Below are 21,901 nucleotides of genomic sequence, written 5' to 3'. Positions count from 1 at the left end.
GCTGGAGGCCCTGGCACGCCTATTCTATCTATCTACCTCCTTCTCTCTGTCTGTCATTCTCAAATAAATAAAAATAAACAAAAATGATTTTAAAATAAAGTTTTTACAAAAAGAAAGATGTAGCACCAGTAAGGGAATTCAAATGTTTTCTGTGTGTGAGAGAGTGTGTGTGCATGTGTGTTCTTCTTTCTCTTTTCCCCTGGTGTTAGGCTGGCTGGCCAGCAAGCCCCAGGGATTCCTTGGTTCCGTCTCCATCAGTCATCAGGTTATAGGCAAGGATGAAGCCACATCGCATTTTCTAATTTTTTTGTTTTTTTAATTTTTATTTATTTATTTGAAAGTGACAGGCAGAGAAAGAGGAAGGAACGGAGGGAGGGAGGGAGAGAGAGAGAGAAAGAAAGAAAGAATGGGCACGCCAGGGCCTCCAGCCACTGCAAACAAACTCCAGATGCATGCACTCCCTTGTGCATCTGACTTAGGTTGGTCCTGGGGAATCGGGCCTCGAACCCGGGTCCTTAGGCTTGACAAGCAAGCGCTGAACCGCTAAACCGTCTCTCCAGCACCACACAGCATGTTTTACGTGGGTACTGAAGAAACAAGCGCAGGTCCTCACGCTTGTGTGGAAAGTGCTCGTACTCCCAGCCTCAAACGTCCTTTTATGTCCAAGCCACATCAGACACCGTAGACCCTTACTATTTCTCTCATATGGTAACTATTAATTAACTTTCTTGATCCACCACTCTCCTACAACTCTGGCTCAGAGCCTGTTTCCAGTTTCCTTTTCTCTTGATGTCTCTTGGGGGAACAATGGACTTTGCCGGGGCCTGTAGGTTGACAGCTGCTCAGACAGCTGTGCTCCCCCATGCAGAACACTAGCTGCTTCCCCAGCAATGCAAAGCAGAGACAAAGGGTTAAAAATAATCCTGACAGAGTCATGCTGCCACCTCCAGCGAGCTCTGCAATGACAATTATCCTTAGTGACAGTCCTTGCTGTCCCTTTCTCCTGCTGAATGTCACATTCATACTTTCTTTTTTTTTTTTTTTTTTTTTGTCTTTCTCTGAATTTCAACTATTAACCTTATCTTTGTTTTGCATTTTGTTATGTACAGGTATTTCCACTGGATCCTTCCCCACTAGGGCTTAGAACTCAGATTAGTCTTCAAACTCTTACTGTAAACTCAGAAGGTAGTTGATATTGTCTGCATTCAGAAGAGTTTTGGGGTCTGGGGGTATAGCTCAATAGCCTAGCATCTTATGATCCTGGATTTGATCCTAGCACTACAAGAAAAAGAGGGGAAGAGAAGTAAGAGAGGGAAGAAAGAATATCCAAGATGCCATGAAATATTTTACCTGGGGCTGGAGAGATGGCTCAACAGTTAAAGGTGCTTGCTCATAAAGCTGATAGCCGGGGCCCAATTCCTCAGTTCCCACATAAAGTTAGAAGCACAGAGCAGTGCACGCTTCCCAAGTTCACCTGCAGTGTCTGGAGGCCCTGGCGCACCCATGTTCACTCTTTCTGTTTGTGTCTGCCTCTCTGTCTCTCAAATAAATTTTTAAAAAATATTTTTAAAAATTAAAAAAACAGGGCTGGAGAGATGGCTTAGCGGTTAAGTGCTTGCCTGTGAAGCCTAAGGACCATGGTTCGAGGCTCGATTCCCCAGGACCCACGTTAGCCAGATGCACAAGGGGGCGCACGCGTCTGGAGTTCGTTTGCAGTGGCTGGAGGCCCTGGCGCGCCCATTCTCTCTGTTTCTCTGCCTCTTCCTCTCTCTGTCTGTCGCTCTCAAATAAATAAATAAAAATAAAAAATAAAAAAAAATAAAAAATTAAAAATTACAAAAACAAAAATATCTTAATTGTGGGCTGGAGAGATGGCTTAGCGGTTAAGCGCTTGCCTGTGAAGCCTAAGGACCCCGGTTCGAGGTTCGGTTCCCCAGGTCCCACGTTAGCCAGATGCACAAGGGGGCACACGCGTCTGGAGTTCGTTTGCAGAGGCTGGAAGCCCTGGCGCGCCCATTCTCTCTCTCTCTCTATCTGTCTTTCTCTCTGTGTCTGTCGCTCTCAAATAAATAAAAGAATAAAATTTTTTTAAAATTCTTAAAAAATATATCTTAATTGTTGCATAAATTCTTCATAAAAATAATTAAATTGAGATGACTCTCATACATTGACAGTAATCATAAAACAAAGTAGAGTTGATAATTTATAAACTACATATGAAAATGTTGTAAAATATGACATAATCCTTATTTAAGAAGTAAAGGAAGAAACCTACTATTGCAATGATAAGAGAACAGTATATCAAACTCCTTTCTGACAATCTACGTTTGATCCCATAGATTAGTGCTGCTTGAAAGCCTCTGTCACAGAAGTTCTTACTGCCATGGGCAGAGGTTAATGCAGAGGTGCAGAGCTGAAAAAAATGCTGGCAATAAATGACTACTGTGTGCTCCGCCTCAAATAGGACATCTAAGCCACCCCGGCCGAGGCTCAGGAAACCTGGGGGAGAGTGAGCAGGAAGATGTAAGAGCAGGAGGCGGGGGGGAGGCCGGGAAACCCCGTCTTCTCCGCACTACATGACCATTACACTCGCGAACTCACAGCACCCGTGGTTTCCATCACGAGACTCAGTCAGCCAGTATGTCTCCTTCAGTGGGGGAAGGACACGTGAGATCTCGCATCTCCCAGAGTGGCTGATGGCAGCTAATGGGAGAGGGGTGTCAGGTTCATCAGTGGTATAGCCACTGGAAAGTTGTTCATTCCATGGTAAATAACTTCCCACACAAGATCACACAAGGATCACACACTCTAATTTGACTCAATGGGTATAAAGAAAAAGCATGAAAATAAAATGGGGACTAATGGGAGAATAAGAGGACATTAATGGGAGGGGAATAAGTGAGGGTAATTGGGGGCAATAAGATCAAAATACATAATATACATGTAAGAAATGTCAAAAATTGAAAAAATAAAGTTTTATAAGAAGTAAGCTAAACAGTCTGAGCAAATGGAAAGATTAAATATTGAAGTGCACTAAGTTCCTAACAATCAAGCTTGTGACACTAAATAATTTGTTTGAATGAATTTTTCAACGTACAGTAGGCACAACCTTACTGAGTTTCAAATAGATAATCTCAAAATTTTAAAGACAAACTTCCTTACAATAGCTAAATAATTTCAGTAAAGATTCCCTAGGAAAGTTTTTCCTTGAGTAGTGATATTGCTGGATATTTTTTAAAGAATTATAAAAGTTGACAGCATTGTTTTCAGTATAGGATTGCTATGACCTTTTCATGTTTTAAGTCTCTAAAGATCTGCCGTGGTAATATTATTACCATAAACTTTTAGCTAAGGCATAGATCTCAGATTGAGTCAGTATACAGCACTTCTTTGCTACACGGAAAAAAGGAGAAGTAGAGGGAAGTATGGCACAGTGAGAATTAGGTCACGAACATGAAAGATCTGGACAGAAGACAGTGAGGCAGAGCAGATGGGCACTGCTCATGTCGCTGCTCGGATTTGCCCTGAGAGCACCCAGGGGGAGACTGGCTCATTACCTGTCCATAGCGGGCTCCAGCGCCTTTGTGGACTCCCTGAAAGGTTCAGGCCGAAAAGCTCCTCTGCTTCAAGCAAGGTTGCTTCACTGCTCGTCTGACAGAGCACTGGGCCCCTGCATTCAAATTTGAGCTTGCCCTAGTGGGCTCCTCCCCCAACCACATCACCCCCCAGTACTCCAGTATGATTTTCCTGAGTTGAGTCTAGTAAAGATGGGGGGAGTTCACAGGAGGAGTCACAGGAATGGAATGACTGAAGGCAGCCCTGCTGAATGTTCAGCTTCTTTGAGGCTATTTCTCTAAAAAATCCATGCTCCAAAGGTAATAGAGATCAAGATAATAGCAGCAGGCACTTCTTAATTTGCAATCATGTTAATAAGCAAAGCCTTTTGTGTGTGTGATTCTGAGGATCAGTCCCTAGGGCCTTTGTCTGCCTTAGCAAGACCTCCATTACTGAGGCACATCCTTCAGTCTAATAAATGACTTCTAAAATATATTTTATGTATTTTTGAGAGATAGACAGACAGATCAGACTGTGGGCCTGCTAGGGCCTCCTGATGCTGCTCCAGATGCATGCACCACTTTGTGCACCTGGCTTTCCACAGGTACTGGGAAATCAAAACTGGCCAACGGGCTTTGAAGTGAGCACTTAAACACTCAGCCATCTCCACTGCTGTCAGTAAATGCTTTTAATCTTCAAGACATACTAGCAATAGTAATGGCAATAACCATATAGACTTAAAATGGCATCAAATATCATATAAATAGCATCCCAGGCTCCATGATCTGAAAGCATCTATTTCCTCAGTTAATTCTGTATTATCTCTAGACCTTAGTAGAGATGGGCTCTGACAGCCCCTTGATTTGTGGCTGAGCAAGTAACTCTGTTACTTAGCATTTATAGTGTGGACCTTTTAGCCTCCCAAACCACTGACATTTTTTGTTTTGTTTTGAGATAGGGTCCATGGCAGTTTGAATCTATGTCCTCCAATAGACTTGGCGTTGGACCCAGACCAGGGTCCAGAATGGGCAGAAGTCTTGATTGAGCTGGAGTTGCCAGGCCACCTAGTATGTCTCTTTTTGATGTGGCTTTGTCCTTTGGTTGGTCTCATGGGAGGGATGAGAGATACTGAACAGAGAGATAGTTTGTTAAAGTCTGATTATTGAGGGCTCATATTATGCCCTGTTTTGGGCAAGGGAGCATATTGGTGTTAAGAGACGTTATTTTTACAGAACTAATTTGTTGTCTGATAAATTAAGTATCCATTTGATCAGGCAGGGGGCAATAGTTACAAGGTGAAGGATGCAGATGAAAGAAAGGTCCCAATAAGGAGCTTACTCATGGCAACCATTGTCCCAGCCTGGCCATAGCTTGTTTTCATGGACTTTGTTAAATTCTTTTTTTTTTTTTTTTCTGATCTATTTGTTGTTGGATAATATTGGAATTGTGTAAAATATTAAAGCATCACATTCTTGGGAATTGTTTACTGCCAATGTGGTGTTTTAGTAATAGAAAGTCAACAGTGGCTCAGTTTTGTAATAGTGAAGTTCAAAATTCCTTCATCTGTTGATTAATCTCTATGAGAACTCAGGCAGTAAAACTGGCAAAGAGACAGGCCAGCTGTGAAATTTCCTTGTGTAATCCCACTGTCAGGCCTGGGGCAGGCAGAATGAAGGCTGCCATAACCACCGTGTGTCCAGTACTCATGAGGGGCAATTGGTCGTCACAGTCAGAGGAAAGGTGCTGGGTAGTGCAGAGAGTAGGAGTGATGGATGGTAGTAAAGGAGGGTCCATCTGATGGAATATCCCAGAAAAATTGGCAGGCAAGGCTTGGAAAGCAGTGTCATTGCGGTAAAAGGCCCATCCTAGGTGAAGCCTTTTGTCATTGGGTAAGGTGATGTGACATTTGATAGAGCAATTAAAGGGTGGTGAATTATGTAGTACTTAAAACTGTCCTGTAGTGGCCACGTTTTTATATTTCAGAGAATTATGGGTTCAATCTCTCTTTGATAGAGAAAATTAGTTTCCTTTTTAATTTTTTAATTAATTTTTTTATTAATTTTCTTTTGGTTTTTCAAAGTAGGGTCTTGCTCTAGCCTAGTCTGACCTGGAATTCACTCTGTAGTCTCAGGGTGGCCTTGAACTCACAGCAATCCTCCTACCTCTGTCTCCCAAGTGCTCTACCATGCCCTAGTTTCTTTTTTTTTTTTAATTAGTTTCTTATTGTTAGCTTTGGAATCTAATTTTTCCAGTGCTTTAGCAGTGCTTTTAGACAGGAGAGGAGGGTCACTTGTGGAACTTTGGAGGAAGTTATTCCTATCTGTAGGGTGACAGAGAGAAACACTAGCCTAGCTACTCTATCTAGATGTCTCTAATACACCCTCAGCTATCCCATGAAGAGGCACCGGTCTTCATCTCTTATACCCATTCCCACAGCCAGAGATTAGGACAAACAGTCTACAAGTGGGAGACTGACAGACACCAACATAACTCATGTATTTCCCCACCTTGGGTTCTATGGTCTTGAGTTTTCATTCTTACCAATGGGACCATTAAACTTGTACTGGGGAGCCTGGGGAATAAGGGCTTAAGTGCTCTTACCAACAGGACCCAAAACTTGATCCAAAGTTACTATATTCATAGGGGACTCCCTTTTTTAAGTTTGGTGCATATATACTGTCCTGAATCTTGAACGTCGGCCAAGTTTTTATAAATTCCTAAGTCAATATTATTTCTTTTAAACTAATTGATGATATTTCCCCATGGTCCTTTTATAGTAACCTGATTAAATTTTTCTGAGTTACCCTTATACCATCTAATAGGACCTATCAGTATCAGGACATGAAAAGGTACAGTTTCGCATTAAGGGAGATCCTATAATGGCAGGTCCTATTTTGGGCCACAGAAGGAATACATATAGTCTGTGTAATGTGGAAATGAGGGAGAACAAGTATTATTAGGGACTATTATTGTACGTTGGCCCCTGGATAGCAGAATGATAAAGCAGAGGGATAAAATGCTCTGGGTGGGTTTGTTATAGATCATTGCCCTCAAGAGGGGTCGAAGTATGAGTGGTACCAGACTATGGTTGTGAGGAAGTACAGCCAGTGAAGGAGAGTTAGGGGCCTTCTCTGTGCATGCCCAGCCTGTACAAGTTACAGTGACTAATCCCACCATTGGGAAAGTAGCACCAAGGATCATCATCGGGAAGAAGGGGCAGGACAAGGACATTCCCCAGGGGAAGAAAGAAGGGGGAAAAGGGCAGTAGTAAAGAACTGAATCCATTCTGGTGGGGAGGGAATGATGGTTGCTTGAACCAGAGCTTTTCTACGGAGTCCACAAGTTCATCAAACCTGGAGATCAGCCAGGGCATCAACCACAGGTTCTGGTATATGTGGGTCAGGAACAGAGGAGACTGTGGGAGAGTGAGTTTCATCTGACAGACCTTTATCAGTGTGGTCCTGTTCAGGTATAGAGGGAAGTTTGCTTACCCTCTGATTGTCACCTACAAAGAAGATGAAGGAGTCCTTTTTAGTGAGGTGGGCTTTTGATGTCTTAGGTGTGCTAGCTCCAAGAGAGATAGTGATTTTTTTTCCCCCCATCCAGGTGAGGAAGGGCTTAGGAATTATCATACACAAAAGGAGAAAACAGGGGAAAGGGCTACTGTGAAGCCTCAGGAAACAGTGCCCCCCACCCCCAAGAAGGAACTGTGTTGGGAGAGCTTTAGGGCTCATGTCTTGTCAGGATAATGAATCCACATCTGAAAACACAGGAGTCTAGAGAGGGCCCTATAAATAAACAATGGTTATCAAAGAGGCCATAGCTGAATCTGTTGGACTACAGGAAAAGACGCTGAGCTGGGGGTGTGGAGCAGCCCTATCATACAGGGGAATAACTTAGATGTCAGAGATGGGCATAGGTTTAGCATGAAGGGAGCAGAGTTTTGAGACAACTTAAAGTAACAGATTTATTAGCTGGTCACATATATAGAAAAATAATGTTAACTATTAAAAAGGCTAATATAGCCCAAAATATTATTGGCTCTGGACTGGTAACATTTACTTTTCCACATTTTCTGTGCTCTATCATTGAAGATCTCATCACACAGATATGGCTTCTGGGAGCTTCAGATTTTGGATCACGTGCCAAACATCACTTTGTATTTTGTGCATATGGCAAGCACACGTGGCTAAGAGACTTTCTTTTAGACTCTGTGGTAGATGATGTTGAACAGGCCAGGAGACAGGCAACTTTTCAGGAGAGTGATATTTATCAGAGCCGTTATGAAAGAAACTCCTTGATATGTAAAATCTATTAGCCACTATGATCTGGTCATTATATATTTATTTGTGTATTTTTGAATTTTATTTATGAAATTTTGTATGTGAAGTGACATTTACAAATGACACATAAGTATTATATCTGAGATTGAAAATAATAACATAGCCAGGTGTGGTGGCACACGCCTTTAATCCCAGCACTTGGGAGGCAGAGGTAGGAGAATTGCCATGAGTTCAAGGCCACCCTGAGACTACAGAGTTAATTCCAGGTCAGCCTGGACCAGAGTGAGACCCTACCTCGAAAATCCAAAAATAAATAAATAAATAAATAAAAATAAAAAAAAGAAAATAATAACATAGGCAATAAGTAAGAAGATAAGAAATGTTGTCTATAGAAGTAAGGAAGAAGAGTTAGCTGAAATTTCTTGAAATAAGATTAAGACAAGGTGGAGGTGGGAAGTATAAGAAACTACTTTAAGTAATATTTGGACTAGAACAGTAAACATGGTAGAAATTAACTAATTTTGTAGTTACCAGGTTTAAAAGTTTTTGTAAGTCTTTAATATAGAAAGCTTTTTTTTTTTTCAAGGTAGGGTCTTGCCCTAGCCCAGGCTGACCTGGAATTCACTATAAAGACTCAGGGTGGCCTTGAACTCATGACAATCCTCCTACCTCTGCCTTCCAAGGGCTGGGATTAAAGGCATGCACCACCACACCTGGCTCGAAATCTCAATTTTTACTACTTGGTCCAGAGATCAAAAGATCCTCACTTTAAAAGAACTAATCAAAGTGTGTGAGGCTGAAAAGGTTAAAAGTTTGATTAATCTTGACAGTTTGTTACTATTAGTTGTTCATTTTACAGACACAATAAGATCTTATATGTTAGGCCCAGTTTTTATCTAGTAGAATAAGTTTTTAGCAAACAAATAAAAGTTTTACCCAATGGGAAAACATACAAAAATAGACCATTTAAGAAACTTATTGTAAACATATATATTTTTTTTTAATTTTTAATTTATTTATTTGAGAGCGACAGACACAGAGAGAAAGACAGGTAGAGGGAGAGAGAGAGAATGGGCGCGCCAGGGCTTCCAGCCTCTGCAAACGAACTCCAGACGCATGCGCCCCCTTGTGCATCTGGCTAACGTGGGACCTGGGGAACCGAGCCTCGAACCGGGGTCCTTAGGCTTCACAGGCAAGCACTTAACCGCTAAGCCATCTCTCCAGCCCCGTAAACATATATTTTATTAAACAACATAAAGGCTTTTTCAGATGAAAACATATATGCTTAATATTTGAATATAAAGTATAAGTTTTAAGTATTTTCTTTAACACAAAATTTTTGTTTGTGGAGCATTTTGTTAACATTAGTAGAGTAATGAAATTTATTGTAACAGAACCATACACTTTGTAATCATTTTAAGAGAATTATATTTAAGAAAACTTGTGGTGGTACATGCCTTTAATTCCAGCACTCGGGAAACCGAGGTAGGTGGATCACCATGAGTTCGAGGCCACCCTGAAACTACATAGAGAATTCCACGTCAGCCTGGGCTAGAGCAAGACCCTACCTCTAAAAACCAAAAAACAGAAAGAAAGAAAACTTGAATTTTGACCTTAGAGCTTTAACATTATTTAATATTATACTCATATGATCCTTTGTTCAACTTTTAAATATATCCCAATCAGAAATTAAACAACCATGGTGGGGGAGGGAGGGTAGTACCATGGGATTTTTTTATAATCATGGAAAATGTTAATAAAAATTGTGAAAAGAAAAAAAATGTGGAAAGAAAAAGAAAAAAAAGAATACGGATAGGGGCAGGAAGGAGACAAAGTATGGTAACAACATGTGTTCTTTACATACTAAATATGTTCATATCTAATTAAAAATAAAATAAATTAGAGAATGAAAAAAAAGAAATTTAACAATCTCTTTATTACCCTTTTAATAAGAAAAGGCCATCTGAAGTGGATTGATGGAACTATAGAGGTGTCCTTTTTTTTTTTTTTTTTTTTTTTTTACTTTTATATCACATTTAGGTGTGTTTTGTTTTGGGGGGTTGTTTGTTTATTTTTTGTTTTTTTGAGGTAGGGTCTCTAGCCCAGGCTGACCTAGAATTCACTATGTAGTATCAAGGGGGCCTCGATGTCACAGTGATCCTCCTACCTCTGCCTCCCAAATGCTGGGATTAAAAGTATGCAGCTCCATGCCTGGCAACTCTTATGTCACACTTAGAGCTTTAACAAGCAGACAAAACTACTTAAAATATAACTTGATTTTGTTAAAACTCAGGGCTTATTTTTAGCCAAAGCTTAACATAGTAAGAAACCTATATATGCCTGAATTTTACTATTGATATGAGACATGACAATATAAATGAATTTACCAACTCATGAAGAGTTAAATTTGAATTATATAAACAAGGTGAGAGAAAATACAGATAAACAACCTTTAATTTTAACCCACCTTATCTTAACTGAAAACACACTTTGTAATTGTAATTTTGATGGTTCCTTTCTATAATTTTATTATAATCATTGATATTATAAAATTTAGGCATTAACCTTGGAAGCTATGGCTTAACTGTAGTCATGTATCTCAACAGTTATAAATATAGGCAAAACATCAATATTCTGTATTTTGTTACTAAACTCAAATTAATCACCTTTTAAAGATTTAAGTCATAGTAAATGTTCAGAAGGCATTGTTAGAAGCGAGATTAAACTTTGGTATATAATTATGTCTTTGGTTGTAGTAAGCACAAATGCACATAAAGCCAAAGCACAGAAGTAAATTATTTTAAATATATCAGAAACCTGTTTTTAGCAATTTATAGTCTTAAAGTATAGTTATGAACATCAGAACACTTAATGACCATAAGCACTAGAAAAATTACTGGCATAATTTAGTTACACATAAAGACAAATTATATGAAACTTAGAACACATGACATGAAATGGCTGGCTGGCATTAGACATGACAAAGAAAATGAAGTATAATTAGAAAGCAACATCACCATTTGATTTTTACAATTTTAGTTATACATCAAATTGGTGAAGACACAAGCTAATTTGATATTTTTAATTTTATATGAGTACCTGCTTATGAGCCAATGTTCCCATATCAACAATATAGATAATATGCTTTTAAAGTCAAATTGCTATACTGATTATTTTCTTTCAATCATTAAGTAATCTTTTAAAATATATTTTATTTATTAATTTATTTGAGAGAGAAAGGTAGAGGGAGAGAGAAAAAGAAAGAGAATGGGTGCGCCAGGGCCTCCAGCCATGGCAAAGGAACTCCAGATGCTTGTGCCTCCTTGTGCATTTGGCTTACATGAGTCCTGGGGAATCGAATCGGGGTCCTTTGGCTTTGCAGGTGAGCGCCTTAACCACTAACCCATCTTCTCCAGCCTGCATTAAGTAATCTTAAAAACAGAGCAATATGGGGAAATTGCTTAGCAGTTAAGGCACTTGCCTGTGAAGCCAAAGGACCCAGGTTCGGTTCCCCAGGACCCATGTTAGCCAGATGCTCAAGGGGCATATGCATCTGGAGTTCGTTTGCAGTGGCTGGAGGCCTTGGCATGCCTATTCTCTCTCTCTCATGCTGTGTGTGTGTGTGTGTGTGTGTGTATTATGTATACATATATGAATATATATCTGATTGCAAATAAATAAAATTTTAAAAATTAAAACAAGAGAGAAATTGCAGAATACACTAGAAAAAGGAAACTTGTTCTTAGATTAGAAGAATAAAGAGAGTGAAATTGCCAACCTTGCTCAAAGAAATCTACACATTTAATGCAATCCCATCAAAATTCCAATGGCTTTCTTCACAGAAACAGGAAAAAAAAAAACCCTAACATTCATATAGAAGCGCATACACAAAATAATCCTTAAATATATAAAACAATTTTCAGCAATAAAAATATGGCTGGTGGTATCACTGTGGTGGTTTTATTCAGGTGTCCCCCATAAACTAAGGTGTTCTGAATGCTAGGCTCCAGCTGATGAAGCAGTGTATTGCTGGGAGAGGGCTTATGGGTATTATGGTCAGTTTCCCCATGCCAGTGTTTGTCAAACTCTCCTGTTCCTGTTGTCCACCTAATGTTGGTCAGAGGGTGATGTCACCCACTGCTCATGCCATCATTTTCCCCTGCTATCTTGGTGCTTCCCTTTGAATCTATAAGCCATAATAAGCCATTTTTCCCCATAAGCTGCTCTTGGGCATGTGATTTATGCTAGCAATGTGAACCTGACTGCAACAGTAAAGTTGGTAACGAGAGTGGCATTGCTGCTAGATACCTGACTGTGTAGCTTTGGCCCTTTAGAGCTCGTTTTCAAGAGGAATGTGAAAGGATTTGAAACCTTAGCCTAACAGTCACCTTGCAGGGCTGTAAGTAAAGCTTGATGGACTATTCTGGTCAGAGTGGAAATTCCTGAATGCAGTAAGAACTATGGACTGTGAGGTTTGGTTTGTGAGGGTGAGAAAGTGCTTTGCCTGGACTGAGCTAGAAGCAGTTTGTGTGAGAGGCTTGCAGTTATGGCCATGTCCTGAGAATTTGTGCAGGGTTGCATTGCATAGAAATGGACGGGTGTGAACAGAAGGATTGGCAAGGAAAGAAATATTTAGGCCCAAACTGCTGCCTACTCAGCTGCAATTGAGAGATTACAACCATTGATGGGGAGGTAATATGATGGAGAATGGAATTTCAAATGGGAAAGTGGGGGGGTGGGGAGGGAGGGAATTACCATGGGATATATTTTATAATCATAATCATGGAAAATGTTAATAAAAAAAAGAGAGATTACAACCATTGAGATTGAGCCTGCTGATAACCAGAAGCCAGTAAGCCAGAAAGGGGAAATAACAGAAATAAGAAGGGATGAAGGGAGGGGGAATTAATAGGATTGTAAAGAAAAGTGGGCTATGGGACTAAATAGAGAGTTCTCAAAAGAAGAGATACAGATGGCATGTAAACATCTAAAAAATTGTTCTATAGCCCTAGCCATCAAGGAAATGCAAATTAAAACTACTTTGAGAATCCATCTCACTCCTGTCAGATGGCTACCATCATGAAAACAAATGAGCATAAATGCTGGCAAGGATGCAGAAAAAGAGGAACCCTTCTACACTGTTGGTGCGAATGCAATCTGGCCCAGCCATTGTGGAAATCAGTGTGGAGTTTCCTGAGACAGCTAAAAATAGATTTACCATGACCCAGCTATACCACTCCTAGGTATATATCCTAAGGACTCATCTCACTACCTTAGAGATACTTGCTCAACCATGTTTATTGCCTCTCTATTCACAATAGCTAGGAAATAGAACCAGCCTAGATGTCCCTCAACTGATGAGTGGATAGTGAATATGTGGCACATTTATACAATGGAGTTCTACCTAGAGGTAAAAAGAAAAAATGAAATTATAAAATTTGCAGGAAAATGGATGGATCTGGAAAGGCTTATACTAAGTGAGGTAACCCAGGCCAAGAAAGCCAAACATCATGTGTTTTCCTTCATATGTGGACTCTAGCTACAAATGATTGGACTTCTATGTGAGTTGGAATAAAACTCAGTATATATTATGCACATGTATGAAAATTATCAATAAAACTGTGAAAGCAGAGCTAAAGGAATGGCTCAGTGATTAAAGGCTCTTGCTTGCAAAGCCTGATGGCCTGGGTTTGATTCCCCAGTGCACACATAAAGCCAGAATCACAAAGTGGTGCATGCATCTGGAGTTTGTCTTGGCATGCCCATACTCAAGCTCTCTCTCTCTCTCTCTCATAAATAAATTAATCTTTAAAGTGAAAACAACAATAAAAAATTTAGCCCTGTGTTCTCCCAACACAGCCTGCTCCTCTTGGCATCTTCCTCATCTCTGTAAATGGTAGCAATTCTTTCAGTTGCTCAAACCAAAATTACCTTTGATTTTACTTTTATCTTTTTTTTTTTAATTTTTTATTTATTTATTTGAGAGCGACAGACACAGAGAGAAAGACAGATAGAGGTAGAGAGAGAGAATGGGCGCGCCAGGGCTTCCAACCTCTGCAAACGAACTCCAGACGCGTGCACCCCCTTGTGCATCTGGCTAACGTGGGACCTGGGGAACCGAGCCTCGAACCGGGGTCCTTAGGCTTCACAGGCAAGCGCTTAACCGCTAAGCCATCTCTCCAGCCCTACTTTTATCTTTTTATTTGCTTTTATTTTTATTTATTTGAGATAGAGTGGGAGATGGGTGTGACCGAGCCTCTTGACACTTCAAATAAATTCCAGATGCATGTGTCATCTTGTGCATCTGGCTTTACCTGGTGTGATAGTTAAGGCGTTGTCAACTTGATCTGTTTAGTAATCCACAGAAATCTCTTTCGTGTTGTTCTCGGAGGTTGCTTCCAGGAAGGATTAACTGAAGGAGGAAGTCCTTCCCCCAGAGTGAGCCCTTCTCCCAGAGTGGACAGCCGCGCTCAGAAGAGGACTTTACATAAGGAAGCTCTGGGTGAAGAGCCCCTTCCTTCTTCCCACTTGGCTGCTGGAGCTGCTCGCTGCCTTCCCGCATGGATTGAAGACCAGCGTGGACTGAAGACCAGCGTCAACTGAAGACCCGCGTGGATTGAAACCCAGCAGCTCCTCAGGAAGCCTCCAGGCCTTCCGTGCCATCTGCAGTGCTGGATCGTGACAGCTGGGGCATTTGGCCACGTGGACTGAGCAGCTACCAGGTTCCTTGATTCTCAGGCCTGCAACTGCTATTGGACTACCGTAAACTAATCCAATAAATTTCCTTTTTAAAATAATTCATTCTAGCAGTTTTGTTCACCTAGAGAACCCTGACTAATACACCTGGATCCTGGGAAGTCAAATTAGGGTTGGTAGACCTTGCAAACAAACTGCCTTTAACCCCTGAGCCAGCCCCTGCTTTCTCTGTTTGTTGTTGCTTTCTTTCTTCCTTTCCTTTTTTCTGTGTAGAGTGTGTATATGTAGCATGTGTGATGTGTTCTGTGTATGTGTGATATAGGTATATGAGTGCAGGCACACATGTGAAAATCAGAGTGGGGGAGAAATCCCCTGCTTCTGGTAATTATATAGTAAAAAAAAAAAAAAAACCACTTAGGGAACAGTATGGCTGGCTTAGAGACTGAGAAATCTCATGGTTGACTAGGAAAAGGTTGGGGATCTTGGAGTTCATCCAAAATCATTGTGGTCTGCGAAGCCTTCTATGGTCAGTCAACCACTGCTTCTGTGATCAGCCTGCCCTGCTCCCTGTTCCCTCCTTGACACAAAAATTCTAACAGTTGTTTCTTAAGTTTCTATAGACAATCCATCAGTTTGCGACACTTTCAATTATAGGTACAGTCATCCCCAACTGGCTTAAACCTTCAGAATCCAGTCCCTATTTGAGTTTCCCACTTTGGGGAGCCCCCAACCATGTCAAGAGATGTTTTTTTCCTTGTCTGATGCTTCTACCTTTACTGTATCTCTGAATACTATGAAGCCCATTACGTATATTACTCAATGGACATGTGAGTCCTCTTGGAGCTTACAGCAGTAATGCTTTCAGCCTCTGGGCAAGAACTGCTTTGGCACAGCTCTCCAAGATCAGAGCTGTGCGCCCTCCCATTTCAAGAGGACAACTTCAGTCATTGGTCCTCACCCTCCACCTTATTTTGAGGCGAAGCCATTCGCCAGGCTAGTTGCCTCAAAAACTACAATTCTCTGTTCCTGCTTCTGGTCTGCCTTCCATCCTACTCTGGGTGTGCTGGGTATCTGCCTTTTTATGTGGGTGCAGGGGATACAAATTCTGTTACCCATGCTTGCATGGAAAGTGATTTATCCACTGGCCCTTTACTTCACTCTTGACTCTACTCTTAAATTCCATGTCTTATCCTTAGCAAGCCTGTTAACTTTGCTCTTAGAATATTTGCAGGAACGGATCATTTTTTACCATCCCCAGGCCTAAGGGACCTAGATAATTGCATTTTATGTTGCTATTTTTGAGACAGTCTCTGATTTAGTCTAGGCTGGCCTTGAACTTGCTATATAGCCAACAATGGAACTGAGCTCCTGCTTCCACCTTTCAGGGCTGTGATTATGGCCATGCCAGATTATTACATTTTGCCTGGGTAGCTCCTTCCTGTTTTCATCCTTTTTCAATTACAGCCTATATTCTACACACTAATGGGAGTAATCCTTTCAAAATGCTGAGATCTCCTCACTTCTCTGCACAATTTTTTGCAGCTCCCCATCTCTGTGTGTACACCAGTACTTACAATGGCTCTGAAGACTGCATCTGCCTCACTTCTAACCTCTCCTTCTCCACCTCCCCGCCTTGCATGTCTGGGCCACGTTCCCTAGCCTCTCTACCTTCTGGTCTCTTTGCTTGCTATCTCTGTGCATATTGTCACAGTTTAAGTACTCATTTAATTCATGTCTTTTTGTTTCTTGGGAGGTGGGCAGAGTCTCACTCTATACCAGGCTGAACTGGAACTCATTCTGTAGCCCGAGCTGACTTCAGCCTCCCTCGTGCTGGATGTGCTACCATGCTGCGTTTTTTGGGGGTCTTTATCCATAATCATCACAATGAAATGTCCCCCATTCTTTCTCCATTCCCTAATTTTCTTCACTTATTACTTAAGAAACACTGTTTTACTCATCAATATGAATTATTATTTCTGAGAAAATATCTTCAGAGCACAAGCAAGGTAGCGGATGGCATTTACGTTTATGAGTTCTAGGAGCCGTCGTTGTGGGACAGGGAGGAGACCTTTCTTCTTTTCCTGCAGAGTCCTTACGAGGTATGGACATTTGGAACCTAGTCCCTCTAGGTTCTCACCTCAGATGTGACTTGGGCCTTTGCCATGATTTCATATAATTGTCCAGGGAATGACATGCATAAGCAAAGACATGCATGTATCCTCCCAAATGATCATTTCATTGTCAGGGATGGTGCTATTTCTAAATTTAAAAAAAAAAGGTAGGTATGATAATGCACACTTATAATCCTAGAACTTTGGATGCTGAGACAGGAAGAACCCTGAGATGTTGTGACCAACCTGGGCTACATAGTGAGTTTAAGGTCAGCCAAGGCTAAATAGGGAAACTCTATCTCAAAAAGTCAGAAGAGCCAGGAATGGTGACCTTTAATCCCAGCACTCAGGTGGCAGAGGTAGGAGGATCGCCGAGAGTTTGAGGCCACCCTGGGACTACACAGTGAATTCCAAGTCAGCCTGGGCTAGAGTGAGACCCTACCTCAAAAACAAAACAAAAAAAAAAATCAAAAGAAGCTGCGTGTGGTGTGGTGGTGCACGCCTTTAATCCCAGCATTCAGGAGGCAGAAGTAAGAGGATTGTTGTGATTTACAAGTCAGACTGGGCTAAAGAGAGACCCTACCTCATAAAAAAAAAAAAAAAAAAAAAAAAAAAAAAAAAAAGTCAAGAGAGAGAGAGAGAAAGATATGTTATTCTGTTTTCTTTTTTTTTTTAATTTTTTTTAAATTTTTTATTTATTTATTTGAGAGCGACAGACACAGAGAGAAAAACAGGTAGAGGGAGAGAGAGAGAATGGGCGCGCCAGGGCTTCCAGCCTCTGCAAACGAACTCCAGACGCATGCGCCCCCTTGTGCATCTGCCTAACGTGGGACCTGGGGAACCGAGCCTCGAACCAGGGTCCTTAGGCTTCACAGGCAAGCGCTTAACCGCTACACCATCTCTCCAGCCCTGTTATTCTGTTTTCAAGGAGAGGTTTCACACGGACACTGTAGCTTGTTCAACACATGGTTATTCAAAGTCATATGAATTAATTTTCAAACTATGTCATTTTGGACCTGACAGAAATAAGAAGTACAACCCATTGTTGATCCACATGCTTATTATTTTGTTTGCCTTTGGTTTGTATTTTAACCATGTTTTAAGTGTACATTTCAGTAGCAATAACTGCATTTATTATGTTGCATAACCATCATCATTACCTGTTCCCAAAACTTTTTATTTTTTGGTTGGGGGGGGTACTGGGATATTGCTGAGGTTTGGCTTGAACTTCTGACTTTCCTGTCTCTGCCTCCTAAATACTGGAAATAAAGGCATGTATTATCATCCCCAGAAGCTGTTCCTAAAACTTTTTTTAAAACTGTTTTATTTTATTTATTTATTTATTTATTTATTTATTTATTTATTTATAAGTGAGAGGGGGAGAGACAGAGAGAGAGAAACAGAATGGGTGTGCCAGGGCGTCCACCCACTGCTAACAAACTACAGATGCATGTGCCACTCTGTGCATCTGGTACTGGGGAATCAAGCCAGCATCAGCAGACTTTGGAAGCAAGTCTTTAACCCCTGAGCAAGTTCCTTAGTCCCTCATTTTGCATATTTTCAACATTAATTCATGTCATACCATGTATCAGAATTCCATACTTCATTTTGTTGATTCATTTATTGATGATCACTTGAGCTAACGCTATATTTGGCTATTGTGAATAATGCTGTAAGATCATTCTGGCTTATTTTACTCAGCCTAAAGTTCTTCAGACTTATCCATGTTGTCACACAGGGAAGGATCTCTTCTTACGTTTATTTATTTATTTTTTTCTTTAATTTTCCAGTGCTGGAGATCAAACTGCAGGTCTTCAGGCATGCTGGGCACGTGTTCTCCAGTGGACTACAGCCCAAACCCCAGCATCTTCTCCATAAAGGCTGAATAATAAGATGCATAGATATAGCACAGTTACTCCATCCATTCATCTATTAACAGGCATTTGGCTTGTTTGGAATCTTGTCTGTTGTAATTCACCAGTGAACATGAGAGTATACTTATCTCTTGAATACTGATTTCCCTTCCTCCCTTCTGTCTGTTTCTTCTTCTTTCTTTGCCTCCTCACTCTTTCTTTTCTCCCTCTCTCCCTCCCATCCTCCCTCCCTCCTTCCTTTTCTTCTTTCTTTTGGGTCTCATGTAGCCCAAGCTGGCTTCAAATTCTCTATGTAGCTAAGGATGATCTTGAACTTCTTATCCTTCTGCCTCCACCTCTCCAGTAATGTGGTTTCAGGCATGCACCACCACGTCTGGTTTATGTGAATCTGAGGAATAAAATCCAAGGCTATATCATGTGTTAGGCAAGTACTCTACAAACTGAGTTACATCTCCAGTTGCTGATTTCATTTCCTTTGTTAGAATAACCAAAAGTCAGATTGTTGGATCATGAATTTATTTTGTTTTATTTTTGATATAATTTTTTGAGAGATGATCTCTTTTAACTCAGATTTTTCTCAATCTCATTATGTAGCTACTGATTACCTTAAACTCCTGATTCTCCTGGCTTTCTAGTGCTGGGATGGTAGGCACGTTGCCACCATGTTTAGCTTGAGGCAGAATCTTCATAAATAGACCAAGGCTGGCCTATAAACTCACTATTGCCTCAGTCTCTCCACTGCTCCTTCCAAGGATTACAGGGGTGAGTCACCATGCCCATCTAGTTTTTCTTTCTTTTTTTAAAGGGAATTATAGTCTGCATGCCACAATGACTATGCCAATTTACACAGTTTTTCCTCGTCTTCACATACTTATTTTCCTTAATCTAACAATATTCTTATAAGTATGAAGCTCTTGATTTTTTGTTTTCTGTTCCTTTGAGGTAGAGTCTCACGCCTGCTTTGATAAGGTTGTAGTCTCTTCAGTCTACCACCATCTCCATATTTTTGATATTTCAATCAAAAACCAAATAGCAGTAGTTGCCTGGATTTATATCTGGATCCTTTCCATCCATGTAACAGGAATATCCTGTTTCCCATATCTTATCTCACCAGAGGCTCTGGAACCATATGAACTTCATGACCCAACTTTCACACAGCATTTTTCATGCTTCTGAAACCAATACAAGTGTGTAAGACACAGCCATGTTGTTAATTCTGTAAGAAGACTTTGAATTCCTACTATTGTTTCAATGTAAACAAGCTGGGCCATCCTTAATCACAGTAATATCTCCTTAACAATAGCAACTTAGCAACTAGTCTCAGCGCCAGTCATTTTAAGCTTGCTTGAATTTTTTCAACCTAAAATCTTACCTCAGTTCCATATCTTCCACCAAACATATAAAATTACTTTCAAATTCAACCTTGATAAAACTCTTAGGGCTTGGGCAGAAAATGCAGCCATCTCTTATGCCAGTAGCTTAGTTCCAACAAAGTTCTCTGTGGTCTTTCTTTCCCCATTGAAAGTTCAAAGCAAATCCTCCAAATGCAGTTCTCTTTTCATTTAGATTCTCAAACTCTCACCAAAATAGTCCATAAAACTTGGCTTTCTACTTTGGGAGGTATCTTCAGGTGCAAATACCAAGTTCTGTCCCATTCCCCCAGCACAAAAGTTCTAAAAGGCCAAAACCCCCATGGTCAGATCCACCACAGCAATGTCCCCGCTCCTGGCGCTGGTCTCTGTTGTAGTCAGTCCACGTTACCGGGATGAACGGCCAAACCAGGCACAGTTCAGAGGAGTAGGATTTATTTCAGGCTTGCAGATCCAGGGGAAGTTCCAAATATGGTGGAAGAAGCTGGCTCCCTTTCATGGATCCAAACCGAGGGACGACCATGCAGCCAACACCATAAGCAAGCAAGCACGAAACAGCAGAGACCCAGTAAGAGCTCACAATCTCTGCATACCTTTGGCTAGAAACTATATCTGATCCAAAGCACGTCTTAATGCTGGGCCCCAGATCCACCGCAGTAACACCTCTTCAGCCAGGCAGCTTGAAATCCAAGTTACAAGCCTTAACAAAACCCCTGAGTCTATTGGAGGACATACATCCAGACTATCACCTCTGTGAAGACTGTTGCTGGAATTCTCATTGGAATTATATTGTATCTGTGTTGCAGTCAGGTTCACGTTGCTGGTGGAAATCACCCAACCAAGAGAGTCTTGTGGGGAAAAAGGTTTATTTTGGCTTACAGGCTCAAGGGGGAAGCTCAATGATGGCAGGAAAAATGATGCCATGAGCAGAGGGTGGACATCATCCCCTGGCCAATATAAGGTGGACAATAGCAACAGGAGAGAGTGCCAAACACTGGCATGGGGAAACTGGCGATAACACCCATAAGCCCACCCCCAACAATACACTCCCTCCAGGAGGTGTTAAATCCTAAATCTCCATCAGCTGTGAACCTAGCATTCATACACATTATGGGGGACACCTGGATCAAACCACCACATCTGTTTAATGTTTTTGGTACGATTGCCATTTTCACAGTATTAATTCTTTCAGTCTACAAGCATGGGAGGTCTTTCCATATTCTTGTGTCCTCCTTAGCTTCTTCAGTGTTTTGATGTTTGCTTTGTATAGTTCTTTATCTTCCTTAGTGATATTGCAAGGTATTTAAATTTTTGTGGCAAGTGCTTTTAATCACTGAACCAGTCCATCCTTTTTGTCTTTTTGAGACAGAGGCTTATTATATTGCCCAGGCTGGTCTTGAACTCCTGTTCTCAAAGCATCTTCCCACTGCACTTTCTCCCTACTCCCAGCTGAGAACATAGTTGTGTGTCACCCTGCCCATCTTACAGAAAACTTCCTAGCAAAAGCAAGAGCTAAATATCTCGTATATGACTGTCAAAATCTTTTTTGTTTTTGTTTGTTTGTTTTTTGAGGTAGGGTCTCACTGTGGCCCAGGCTGACCTGGAATTCACTATGTAGTCTCAGGCTGGCCTCAAACTCACGGCGATCCTCCTACCTCTGCCTCCTGAGTGCTGGGATTAAAGGTGTGTGCCACCATGTCTGGCTGACTGCCAAAATCTTTAGGTTAATAAACTATGAGTTATCCCATATAAAAATATGCTTTATTCTTAGAAAGTTATATTCCCTGTTCCCTGTCTTCTAAAATGATCTTCAATTACAAAGCATTTTCCATTCCTGGCAACTTGGAATTAGTCACACTAAAAAACTCTTTTTGTTTTGTTTTTGAGGTAAGGTATCTCTCTGTTGTATGGCAAATTTCCTCCACATTGAATAGTATAAACAACTATTGCCAGCTTTATCAAAAGCAGCTGGGTCAACTCAGGAGGGAAGATGTGGCGAGGTGGCCCCTGCG

Source organism: Jaculus jaculus, chromosome 18 (assembly GCF_020740685.1).
Source record: "Jaculus jaculus isolate mJacJac1 chromosome 18, mJacJac1.mat.Y.cur, whole genome shotgun sequence".
NCBI lineage: Eukaryota > Metazoa > Chordata > Mammalia > Rodentia > Dipodidae > Jaculus > Jaculus jaculus.
This window is presented reverse-complemented; position numbering follows the sequence as displayed.